The sequence below is a fragment of the Protopterus annectens genome, chromosome 3.part1 (genome assembly GCF_019279795.1).
Source record: "Protopterus annectens isolate FY-2018-M chromosome 3.part1, PAN1.0, whole genome shotgun sequence".
Lineage (NCBI taxonomy): Eukaryota > Metazoa > Chordata > Ceratodontiformes > Protopteridae > Protopterus > Protopterus annectens.
The window spans coordinates 588,813,639-588,828,011 of NC_056732.1; positions in this window are offsets into that span (position 1 = coordinate 588,813,639).

Consider the following 14,373-nt stretch of genomic DNA (forward strand, 5'->3'; position numbering starts at 1 on the left):
TTAAATAATTAATTGCTGACAGCTGTGAATTTGTATAAATGAAGTTGTAATAGGGGAAGTTGTTGTCTGACGAAGTTCCGACACTGTTGTAACGAAAAACGCTGTTCAGTGTTTAACGTGACTTTGTTTATAATAAACGCTTTTGCATTTTAACCGACTTTCACCTCTCGAATTGGATTTACTATTTCCTGTATCTCCAGCACCTCTACGTTTTCGTGGTTTGTCAACTTCAGCATCCAATACTGTAGAAAAATGCTCAGAAATAAGTGATGAGGAAGATTCAAACTGGAAAATAGTGAAAAACAAAATAACTCTGTTCAAAACAGTTAAGAGGCAGAAAATGAAAGTAAAAGGATAAGTGTAAAAGAGAAAAGGAAAGGAAATGGATAATGCAAATAAAATAAATACTTCAAATTTACACACTTTCTGGTAAGCAACAACATAGACATAATGACAATTTTGGAGTTCTCTCTGTAAATGTAAACACTGTTAAAAGTAGAAGAATAGGCATCCTAAATTGGTGTGATGCTGCCATAATAATATTGGAAGATGCAAGATTTTTGACACAAGAAGACAGATTACAAACAAATAAACTTTGAGGAGGTGATACGATATGGAACCTAGGAAAAGAATTATGATCTGGCATAATTTGTACTTTGTAGGAAGTCAGTGAAAATATTGTGATTAACTATTATATATCTTTGATGGTATAATTAAGTATACATAATTATAGTACTGTATGCCTATGTTAAAGCAAAGAAAGAGAACATTTATTTAATAAAATTCTGGAATATGTAGTAATTAATATGAATATAATTTTAACAGGACATTTTAAATGTGATTTGAGAGGGAAAAAAGGAGATGAAATTATGTTAAGAATTTTTTTAAGTTATAAAATGTGTCTATTTAAAGAACTGGAATCATTTGTTGACATCTTGGTATATATCAGACTGAAATAGATTATTTTATTGTATCACAAGCTTTAAATATAGCTGTGGGTGAGACACTTGTAACAAGCTTTTCAGATCATTCAACCATATGGATAAAGATACAGGGAAATAAAGAGAATATCAGATTGGGACAATGAATACAAAGAATAAATGAGAAATTATGGGATGAAAATGGAAAGGAAATAAGTATGCAGTTATGGAGATATCACATTTCTACTACAGCATGTTGTAAAAATGGTCAGAGTGGTGGCTAGCTTTTAAAGAAAAATATAAAAAATGTTTTTTCTAGAATCACAATCAAATGTAAGAAAAGTGGAAAAAACAAATTATATATTTAGATGATTTAAATGATTTGAGAAGGAATGATAGAGAATATTATTTGCTAGAATGGAGAATTTAGGAAAATTAAATAATTGTTATTTAAGAAAAGATATTATTCACACGTTAAAAAAGAAGAGCTATCAACTTATTTGAGTAGCTTAAAGAGAATACTAGTAGAAAGAGAGAAATGAAAAATGGCAGAGGAGAGGTAAGCTCTCAGGAACAAATTATGAATTTTATAATAAATTATGTAAAGAATATGTTCCAAGAGACAAAGAAAGTGCAAACAAAATGGCAGTTTAAAAAATTAACAAAACAAAAAAAATAAAGAATCGGAAAACAGGATTTTCTTACATGAATTAGATAAGGTGCTTGGACAAGTTAATGTGCAGTCATTTTCCGGACGAGATAGAATAAGATACCAATTTTATAACAATGTGATGGATTGGCAGAAAAAAAAAACACTTCTTAAAAGTTATGAATAAGTGGTTAAATGAAAGTTTTATGAATAAAGATTTAAGCATTGTTATACTTAAATGTGTATGGAAAAGGAAGACACAAATTTGAAAATTGGAGATCTATTTTATTGAGCAATGCAGATTATAAGATTTTTATGAAGATAATTCAAAAGAGAATGGAAAGTAAAATGAAACATAGTGTGGAAGATAGTCTATATAGATTAAGATGAAAAGGATGTCTGGAATGAATTGTTATTTTTCTTCTTCTTTTGGCTTTTCCCAGTTAGGGGTCACCACAGCAGATCACCTGCCTTCTCATGATTGGCAGTGGAGTTTTACAGTGTCAAGTTGCCACCCTGATGTTCAACCTTCCACAGAAGGCACACACATGCATGCACTCATGCCTAGGGCCAATTTAGAGTGTCCAATCCACCTACAGCATTTCTTTGGGATGTGGGAGGAAACCAGAGCACCTGGAGGAAACCACACGACCACAGGAAGGACATGCAGACTCAGCACAGAAGGCACCCCAGTCGAGGATCAAACTGGAGAGCCTCTTACTGTGAGATGGCAGCACTAACCGCTGCACGATGGTAGCCACCCCTGGAATGAATTGTTATTAATAGTAAAAAATATTGTGGATGATATTATAAACAGGACAAAATAAACAGAGATCACAATAGGGGATTTAAATAAATAAAACATTTGATACAGTACAACACAAACTTTTGAGGACAATTATGGAAGGATATAACATTAGTGAGAAAATTAAGAATGTATGTTGTTCTGCCTATGATAAAAGTAAAGTAAGAAATTTAATAAGTGGGTGGTTAAGCAAAGAAACAGATATAAAGAATACATACTTTAGGAATGTCCTATGAGTAGCACATTATTTGCATTAGTTACTTAGAGATATACATTTACATATGAAAGCTGCTATTTTCATAGTAGTGCTGCAGTGGTGGCAGTGTTGCTTCACAGCAAGAGGCTGTCTGCTTCAATTCTTGGCTGGGGTGTCTTAAGTGCAGAGTCTGCATGTCCTCCCTGCATTCATCTGGGTTTCCTTTGGGTGCTCCAGTTTCCTGCCACGTTTCAAAGACGTGTTTGGAGCATTTCTCCTCGTGCTTGCACTGAAAATTGTCTTCGTTCTAAGTTGGTCTTTCCTGGTGTACAAATGTTAAATAAATAAATAAATAAATAAAATAAAAAATATTACTAATGAAGAGATAGAAATTCCATTTATGTTTACTTATGCAGATGATATATTGATTATGAGAAAGAAAGTCTGTGTGAAAGAAGTAATATGATATATGCATCAATGTTTAAACATAATAGGCATGACTTTAAATAAATATTAAAAAAAGAAAAGGACTGGGTGATATATTAAAGAAAGAGAACTACCTTTTTCAATGAAAGAAATTTCTGTGTCGGGGTAAAAATGTTAGTGAGAAACAAGGGAATAAGATAATAGATGAAATAAAGGAGCTTTTGTGTTTTTGGAAAACATACAATCTACCATTTAATAAAAAGGTTTATTTGATTAATTCAGTTATGCTGGGAAAGACTACATATTTACCAAGTGTCTAATATATTGCCAGTAATCTATGAAAATAAATACTATAAGCAACTGTTTCTTTTATATGGGGTTCAAAATTAAATTCAGTGAAGAAAGGAGTCTTATATATTTGGATAAGGAAGATGGAGGTGTAGGAGTAATAAACCCAATTGTTATGCTGCTTCTTTGGCTTTATATAAAGCTTTGTTTGGAAAAATGATATAAATGAGAAGTTAGTAAATTTACTAAAGTAGAAATATTAGCAGTATTAAACTGAAAGAGGAAAAGAATGAGAATTCTTGAAGATAGGATCACTGGTGAAGAAGGGGGAGGTTTCCATCTTAAAGAACTTTGTAAAAAAAAAAAAAAAAAAAAAAAAAAAAAGAAACAAAAGTAGGTTTGCTCTTTGTTGGATTGGAAACCATTTGGCTTTCATTAAGATAAAGCAGTGGTGTTCATGGCAATGAATCAGCATAACAAATATTTTTTTCTTTGAAGCTGCTGCAATGAGGGGCAGACAATATTTTAGCTGAGTTAGTGAAACTCCTTTATTTAAAGATGCTCTGGATTGGGGGGGGGGGGTTAAAGAAATATGAAAGGTTTCAGGCCAGAAATAAAAGTCTACTAATTTTATTTTTGCTTACTTTTATGTGATGTTAACATCTTAGCTTTGGGCCCTTTGAAAACCCTTTCTAGCTTAACATTCCTTTTGTTTCGACAGTATCTGTGATGTTGAACTGGATCTGCCAGTTGCATGTGGCTAAAACTTGTTTTTGGAGGGTGCCAGACAGCAATACATTGGTTTCCTTATAAATAATTATTAACTGTGTATTGATAAGGCAAAAAAAGGTTAGGATACATCATTTTCAATGTATTCCTTACTAGTAATGGGGATGGCGCTCTTACCTGTAAATAGTCATATCATTTGTGTATCGGAGGACTGGCATTTTTGAGTAACTCAGGTGGAAGTCTATTTGGAAATACAAAGAATAGTAGAGAAGAAACTGCTAGCAATTGAGGAACCCCTTTTTGTAAGAAGGGGAGTCAGAGAGGGAAAAGACAGCTTTAACTAGAAAGTCCTTAAACCATTCTTTTTTATTTGCTTTGACACTTACACCTAAGTATAACTGGGAGTTGTACACTGGTCTACTAAGTTGAAGGCCTTGATGAGGTCAATGAAAATAGCTGCAGTGAGATATTCTGTGTCCATATTAAATAGAATATCAACAGATAGAGTCCAGATCACCATTTTCATATTCCTGCTAGTCCAAAAACCAAGTTGGTGTCTGGAAAGGACGTTTCATTGCTGGCTACAGCAGGAAATTGTAACATGACTATTTTTTAAAAAAATTCCATAAGGCAGGAAAATGGAAATTGATCTATGGATATTGGGGGAGGAGGAGCTCGGAAGTTTTGTAGTGGCTTTGTTACTATAGTTATTCAGATGGTAGGGAATATAGGATATATAATGCATTACAGATAATTTGAATATGCAGTGTGGTGGGGGTGCATGACATTCCTTGCATGGTAAGTGGAACCAAGTCTATATTACAACCACGAAAAGTCAGTTCAGCGAATGGCTTTTACACTGAAAATGCCATTCGTCTAACTCACTTACACCTACCACTAATAATAAATACTAACTCTGAGATCACACTACAGTGAGGAAAGGGTAAATTTTCCAATCTTCACTGTATCGCGATCTCGCTATAACTTTTTGCTGAACGGCATTTTCTATGTAAAATGACATTCGTTGAACTGACTCTTCGAGCATGTAATATAGACCCAGTGGAACCAGGGGTGTAAATTCTCATTACCTGCAGGGGCATTATGAAGATTTGAGTCAATGAGATTTCTTCTGTTTATTTTTTCTTAATATAATAAATATTGCTCAAGAATGAATTCATAAGGGTTAGAGTTATGTCCCTAAGGGGAAAAGGAGGTGTTTTGGAGTTATTAGGGTGGGTGGGGCAAACAATTTTGAGTAAGTTCGTGATTTACTTAAGACAAATGTGGCAACATAGATTATAGTTGGATGGGTGGGGTTAGATTTGTTTTGACACCTAGTGAAAAAGTTTGCGTCTTTGCAGAACAGTTTTGGATTTCTGGGTGCTGGAAGTTAAGGACATGTGATATTTAATGGAATTTCTGTCTATATTTCTCAGAGTAATACATTTTTTTCACAGACAGTCATGTTTGGTCTGTGAATTTGGATAACACAGTGGTGCAGCATTAGTGTTGTTGCCTCACAGCAAAAGGTTCTCTGGTTCGATTCTCATCTGGAGTTCCTTCTGTGTGGAGTCTGCATGTTCCTCCCTGTATTCGTGTGGGTTTCCTCAAGGTGCCCTGGTTTCATCCCACATTCCAAACACATGTCTGGAGCATTTCTCCCCAGGCCTCTGCTGAAAATGGGCTCTGTTCCAGTCAGACTTTCCCAGTAAACAACTGTGAAATGAATAAAATTTAAGGACAGCTTTTAGCTCAGAGCTCAACTAACTGTTTTTTTAGCTTTAATTCATCTTGAAATTATAGGTGAATGTTTGTTTTTCAAGTTAATGATAATGACTAGTATAGTATCAGTAACTGTATCAGGATCTGGATTTTGAAGAAGACAGGACTAGAGAATTAAGGGCTGGATTTAAGTTTAGAGATGCTTTGATATTTATGATGAAAGGAAATCTTTATGGAGCGCTAGTTGAGAGGTGTAGTGGTAAGTAAGCATGAAATAGGGTAATAATCATTAAGGATGAGAAAGAACTACAGCAGAACAGATATAGTTTGGTATATCTGTTGATTTTAGGGAAGTATGTGCTGAGTTGCAAATTATGTGCTAGCATAAAGCCAATGTAAAAACACAAAAACTCCAAAATTCCAAAAGACAAACCACGTAAACCAAAAACGAGCTTCAAGAAGCAGTTCACTCAAGACGTTATTTGATAAAATTGCTGTTATTTAATAATGTTGTTAGCACACGCTTTCGGAGGGCTCAATGTCCCTCCTTCATCAGACACAAGAATAAAAAATGTAATTATGTGAATTCAATTTATACACTCAAATTCAATTGATTAATTATACCAAATGAATTCAATTACAAATACAAAAACCTGCACACTAAACCGGAAGACTACAAGAACACTAAATAACACTACTACTAATCAGTGCTAAATCTGTAATGTCCTTTTAAACATTCGATAATTAATTTCAAAGCAAAATATTTAATTATATAAAAGTATATAAAATATATATATATATATATATATATATATATATATATATATATATAAAACACAAGCTACATATATATTTACTTATGTTTTTTTAAAATATATATATATATATATATATATATATATATATATATATATATATATATATATATATCAACAACTTCTTTTAAAACATTAGTTAAAAATTCTCTAAAACCCAATCACCTTTTTAAGGCAAGGTTTTTTAACACACAACTAATAGACACATGTTCGTTTAACCAAGGAAAAATGTATGAGGCAGTCCGAATTTGCCAAAAGAGTTCATCCACTTCCAAATTATTCTGCCAAGGACCACCCCTAACATCAGGGTTAATTTTCTTAAGGACAGTAAATATGAAGTGATGATTTGAGAAAACATTAATATGCCTTGCTAAGGCATTATTAAGATCAAGGCTATTTATAGCATACACATGTTTATAAATGCGCTGCTTCACTTTCCTTTCGGTCTTACCGATATAGAAAGCAGCGCATCCTTGGCAAACAGCAGCATACACAACATTTCTAGTTTCACAATTATATTTGCCTGTCACATTATACATTTGATCCCTTAATTTAACTTTGGGATCTGTACACACATACCTACACTGCCTACATGCCCCACATTTACACATTCCGGGGTTACGATGACCACTAGTTCTAGGTTTACTCTCCAAAAGTGCCTTCAAGTTATATCCCCTCTTAAATATCATTTTTTGGACTATCACCTAACTGTCCAAACAAAAAAGGGTCTTCAGCAATAAGAGCCCAATTTTTATGGACAACATTCCTAATCTTACCATGATCCAAACTGAATGTATACAAAAAACTTGTACGAAAACCATCCCCAATGTTATTGTTAATCTGAGACTTGTTAACCACAAGCCCTTCACCCGAAGGAAGATCACGGAGCCCAGATAAAATTGGCTGATAAAAAACAGACTGTCTCTTACAAATAACCTCAGTTTTCATTTCTGAAACAAACCAAAAAGGGTACCCTCTATGGAGGAACATAGTACACAAATGTTCACACTCATCCAAAAAATTTCCCTCATCAGATATCATTCTAGCCGCCCTAACTATCTGTCCTTTTACGACAGCTTTCTTTTGATGGTTAGGGTGGCAACTCGTAAAATGAAGGAACGAGTTGGAGTAGGTGGGTTTTCTATAGATAACACTCTTATATTGCAAAGCAGAAAGATCTTTAAACAACAAAATGTCTAAATAATTAATACTGAATTCTTGTAAATTATAAGTAAACTCCAAAAAGTTTGTCATACTAGAAATACTGTCCATAAACAATAGGACCTGAGATGGTGGTGCTTTCCAAATTAAGAACATGTCGTCCTAGTATCTATTATACCAGGTGACATGTTCAGCAAACAATACATTGGGAAACAGGAAAGTTCTTTCCCAATGAGCCGATACACAATTGGAAAAGCTCCCACCACACGGCGAACCCATTGCTACGCCTGACTTCTGTAAATATATATTACCATCAAATAACATAAAATTGGAGTTTAACACAATTCCTAATAATGTTTCTACCACATAAATAGTGTTATCATCCACCTTCTTAGACCTTAGAAAATCTCCAACCCATTGAATACCCAAATCCTGAGGGATTACGGTATATAAATCTTTGATGTCCATTGTCAGAAACCACCACTCTTTACTGTATTTATATTTTTTATATACTTTTATATAATTAAATATTTTGCTTTGAAATTAATTATCAAATGTTTAAAAGGACATTACAGATTTAGCACTGATTAGTAGTAGTGTTATTTAGTGTTCTTGTAGTCTTCCGGTTTAGTGTGCAGGTTTTTGTATTTGTAATTGAATTCATTTGTTATAATTAATCAATTGAATTTGAGTGTATAAATTGAATTCACATAATTACATTTTTTATTCTTGTGTCTGATGAAGGAGGGACATTGAGCCCTCCGAAAGCATGTGCTAACAGCATTATTAAATAACAACAATTTTATCAAATAACGTCTTGAGTGAACTGCTTCTTGAAGCTCGTTTTTGGTTTACGTTATAAAGCCAATGTACCAAAAATATTTTTTTGATGTTTTTCAAAGGGTTGGGTAGTTTAATATTGAATTTTCCTAGCATTATAATGAAGGATAAGGCTCAAATAGTGTCAACTTTTTTTTTAATACTTTTAATTTGTTTTTATTAGTAAGGTAGATGAGTTTGCCAAACCTAGATAGGGTTTGTAATGATTCCATGAAGAATGGGTTATAATTAATCAGTTTTGGTCACATTCATTATTGTTGTAAGCTTGCCTATGCAGAGTGAGTTTAATCAATGATTTATAGAGAGAAATTGTTCCTACCCCTTTTCTTTTTCTGGGATTGACATTGTACACATATGATAAGTTACCAGACAAGTAGTGGAAGATATTAGAAGTGTGTTAGTTAGGATTCTGTAATTGTGACTTTGTTACAGCTGTACGTACAGAGTTAGGTCACCAACTGTTCTGCTTGCTTATACATCATGCATCTAAGGACTAAAATTCAAGGGGAGGGCTTTGAATGTGTTGTAGTAAATGTGGTTTAGATGAGTTGCTCTTGGATTAGGTTCAATATTGCTGATTAGAAGAAGTAAATGAATAGAATAGAGATAGTAATTTTTTTTTCAATTTTTTTTTTCAGGGTATGGGGTGCGACTTGGACAGAATCCTTTTTTAGAGTAAAAGATATTTAATTGGTATAGTTATTGGAATGGTCCAATTTGAACAGTCCCATTTCAAAGAGAATGAGGTGAGAAAGCGTGAGTTTTATTGAGGGACTAGGATTCAGTGGCTGTGTTAGAGGAATGTCTTCACTAAAATTGTTATGTTATTGGAATATTTTAAAAGGTGAGGCTGCTTAAATGTTCACAGTGGCAAAGCATTTATATAGTAATAACTAATAGAAAAAATGAGGTTTGGTACCAATTGGTCCAGGGACATCTTCGGGTGGGGGTTAGAGAGAAATAGTAGTAGGAATTAAGAGAATGGGGGGATGAAAGGGTTAAAAAGGAATGAAGGATGATTGGGAGGAAATGAGGTAAGGGTAGGGAGGGGCTTAAGGGGTTTATGCAAATGTAACTGGGTAAGGAATCACATTTTGGCGTGAACGTGCTACCCGCCCTCTCTACATTTTTTTGGTGGAATAGTAGGGATTGTGGTTATTTTATCAGTATTGGTAGGGCCAAGAAGAGGAGCAGGCTTGCCCTCTTCTGTTCCCCCCTCTGGTGTTGGATGTTCATTTCAATGATTTGGGAAAGGAAAGTGTGCAGTCGAATGCTGCTTGGTAAGTAAAATAAGTGAGCAGAGGTAAGGGTGCTGCTTATTTGGTTGGATGGTAATTCAATAAATGGTAAATGAATTGAGTGATGGGATGCTGCTTCATAAGTAAAATAAGCGAGCGGAGGTAAGGACACTGCTTATTTGGTTTGATGGTAATTCAATAAATGGTAAATGAGTGGGAATGGGATTATAAAGGACTGAGATTTTAGAAGACTGGCTGATTTAAAATTATAGTAATGACTGGTAGGGGAGAGGATTGTTTATTTATTTATTTATATTTCTTTACCAGAGTATTGCACTGATCGATATTGATCAATTTCAGACACCATCTGAGTGAAATACAAAACACTGCACAAACAAAAAATACAGAAATGTAAGCCATAACAAAGTAGTTAAGTTAGTTATAAAAAGAAATAATGTGGGGGTGGTTGAGAAGTGGGGTAGGGTAGGTGACTGATGCAAATCTGAACAAAGTGGGGAAAAGATCAACAGCTACAGAACTTGCTATATCTTTGTTCTCCAGCTACATCTGTAATAGATTGCAGACCGTGAAATCGCAATCTAACTTCTCTCCCTTTCCAACAGTACAAATTCTGGTCACCAAAGGCTCCATCCTTGGACCCCTACTTTTCAACATCTTTATTAATGACCTCTACTCTTCCTGTCCACTCTCTACTATTGTTCAATATGCTGATGATTCCACAATCATTTCCTGCTCTGACAATATCACACACCTTCATATTCTCACCCAAGAAGCCATCCACTCAGTTGAAAGATGGCTTTCTTCCCACCAGTTATTACTGAACCCAAAGAAAACTAAACTTCTCCTATTTCTCCCTTCTATCCTACAGCACCATAAAACTTCCTTTTCTGTCTCCTCTGTCAAAAATACTACAATTTCTACTGAACCCCACACAAAACTTCTAGGTGTAATTATTGATGAGCATCTAAAGTTTGATCTCCACACTCAACAGTGCATTAAAAATACACATCAAAAACTAGGCCTGCTATACAGACACAAGAAATACCTCACAAATACCTCCAGACTCTCCCTTTCACAAGCCTTCCTATTCCCCGCACTGCTCTATGCAGCCTCCATTCTCACACATCTACAACCTAATCTTCTCACTAAACTTGAATTTACCTATAGCAAAATAGCACAATTTACATCCAACCTACCTTACCGCGCTCATCACTGCATCGCCCTTAGAAATCTGCAGTGGCTAGAATTTCATCACCAAATATTAATACCTCAGTTCCTCATGGCTCTTTCAGTCTTACATCTACCTTCCTCATGTCCCTCTCTCTCCACCCTTATCCAGCCCTATACTCCCAAATGCTCTCTTTGTAGGTCTCAACAGAACTTATTGGAAGTGTATAAGCCCAATAAAAACATTGGCAAATCAGACTACTCCTATTCCATAGCAAATGCTTGGAATAAATTACCTCTCAAAATCAGAAGCATCATCAACCCTACAACCTTTAAAATAAAAATAAAAGTTTGCCTCTGCAAATCATGGTCATGTCTCTGTCATGATCCTACGTAATGCTGTCTTCCGCTCCTAATAGACTCCTGTCATCCTGACTGCTACCTCGGTAGTCTTATCACTGATTTCCTTCCCTGGGATTCTTTCTTTTTCCACTGCTACTATACCAAATACTTATTTTCTCTTCTCATACTTTTCTCCTTACCTGACTGAGTTTGCACCATAATTACCTTTTTTACTCTGTTTCTCTGTACTGCTTGATATTTCATTAAATTTCTATGCCTCTTCTTTACTGTTTTGCTATCTTATGATCACCTACTGCAATCATCTTCCTGTTCTCTTGTACAACTGTTCTTTTTTTTCTATTACCTCCAGCATGTATAAACAATATGCTAAATATGCTAGAGAAGGAACTGTTCAACGAAATAAATTTTATTGGAAGGTAGAGCTGGGACTCACTGATAGTCTTTGTTGTTTATATATATACATCTTGCTTGCTGTTGTTTTAATATGCTAAATATGCTACCCTTGTCTCAGATTTGTACTGTGTTTCATTTATATTGAGTTTACTCACAGGTAAACAACTGACCAAGTTACTTTCTGTTAACCATATATACTCTTGTTTTTTTTTTCTTTAGCAACTGTTGGCTTTATTACATGATTTTTTTTTTTTTTTTTATTATTACGGAATGTACTATTGGAGTTACATAATGTTTTTAAGTAATGTACTATTGGAGCTTTTCTCCTTGGGTCTCTGCTGAAAAAGGGCTTCACCCAGTTAGACTAACCCGGTTAACAAATGTCAAATAAATAAATAATAAATACAATAAATAGCTCCCTAATAGCAAGCAAAAGAACAATATGCTGTACCAGGTCAGAAGAATGCCTCTGTCTCTAAGCAACTCTTATGAAGTCTGTTACATTTAAGAGTAAACAAACAAACAAACAAAAAAAAAAAAAGATCTAATTTAATGTGCTTGAATGTTTTGGAATATGGAAGCATTCCAAAAGAGTCCTGGTAGACTTGAATGCAATAAAAGGCTTTTTCCAGCAGCTACTGCAGACAACAAAATTTGTTTTGTGTATGCAAAGAAATAAAAAGGAGAAGAAAGCAATGTGTTAGCTAAAAGCCTATTCACATAGATTTGCTAATCTGGAGTCTTAATCAGCCTGTCTGGTTAACAGCAACTTCTTATTTTTAGATTTAGTGAAAGAAGAAGAGATTGTCCTTCAATCAGTGTTTCCATTTGCTCCAAAAAGAAATTTCAGGTTACTTGCCTTAGCAAGAGAATTATTTAGAATCCTTAGCATACTGATTCCATGAGAGGCAGAGGGGAGTGTGACTGATGGCTCACTCAAAGGACAAGTCCTTTGAGGGATACATAAAATGTAATAAGTGTATTTTAGAAGCAAGAAGATACCATGTAGGAAACCATGGTTTACATTTTTTTTTTTTTTTTTTTTTGCTTGTGAGTGGTATACTGTTTGGGAAATGTGTTCTTCGAGTTTATATTTCAGTCTCATATATGTGCTGAAATGTATCAAAATGAATTTATGGAATTACACACAGTCTGCAACAGCTTGTAACTTGCTGCCACCTTTATTTTCATACACTATTCATAAATGTCTTTGTGGAATCAACTAGGTGCTGAGAAGTCCTCAGTTTTGGCATTGTACCTTTTTCCCTTAGTTAATTTGTTTTGGCATCCAGCCAGTATTGCAAAAGTGATCAGATTATACATCTACTGCAATGTACTCCTGTTCCCAGCAGTGCTTGGACTGTATGGTCTGTACTTCGAAAAGCTTATAATTTCAAATGGAAAGTGGTAAATAAATACAATATTTTACAGACTGATTTACATTTTAACTATAACAAAGAATTAGAGTTTTGAGGTTTGCTTCTCATATCTATCTGTATCTATCTATCTATCTATCTATCTATCTATCTATCTATCTATTAATCTAGTGTGTGTGTGTGTGTGTGTGTGTGTGTGTGTGTGTGTGTGTGTGTGTGTGTGTGTGTGTGTGTGTGTGTGTACAGACAGATGCACATATAAACACAATGAATGGCACTGCACATACTTAACTGAAAAATATGCCTCAGTTCAAATAAACTTGATAACCTTTCCATGTTAAAGAATATGGAACATAAACACTTAGAGAACTAGTAGTTCTTGGGTCCCATATCTTTCCTAAATGTATTGAAATAAATTGTGACTGTGCGTCATTCAATAAAAATGGAATGTTCTGTACTGAAAAAGTTGAATCTGTACTTCACTTAGCATTAGTCTGAGTCAATACGCAGTGTAAAATGCAAACTGTCAAATGAGCTGTTAGTGTTCTGCACACAGTGTTATTATGTAGCATTACAGAACAGGATATGCTTCCATTATTTTCATGTAAGGACATTCATCTTCCTAGCACTCATGTTATTGATATGCGAACGACAGCATAGTTTGAAATAGTAGAGGGTACAAGTTATTCTACATTCCACCTCTTCCAAAAGGACATGCACCTTTGTCCTTCTGATAACATCAGATAGCAGCACTTAAAAAACTGCTTTGCAGTTGGTCATGCGTATTAACGTCATTTATACTTGTTTTGCATCTGATGAAATGCTGACCTGTCGTGTAAACACAGAGTACTCCAAGTCACAACCACATGAATGAGGTTATGCTTTGGTTCACAGATATTTACACAAACACCACACTGAACTCATCACATTTTTGGCTTGCAATTCTTTTGAACAACGTGAAGAGCAGCAGCATAAAAGAATATTTAATAACAGTTATTCTATGACAAAAAAATGAACATACAGTGCCAAAGTCTGGGGGTTACACCTCCCCCATATTTATTTACTGACAACGTGCTATACATTCCAAGGAAATACTGCATTTACATTTTACTTATTGCTGTATGTTTCATAGTTTCTAACCACAACATTAAAGTGTTACATCTATTCTCTGTAGCCTTACTGTGTGCTGATCCCTTGTGTATCTCAGGATATATTTTCCAACTTTTAGTATGCAAAATATGATGCTTCATTTAAATGTCAGCGT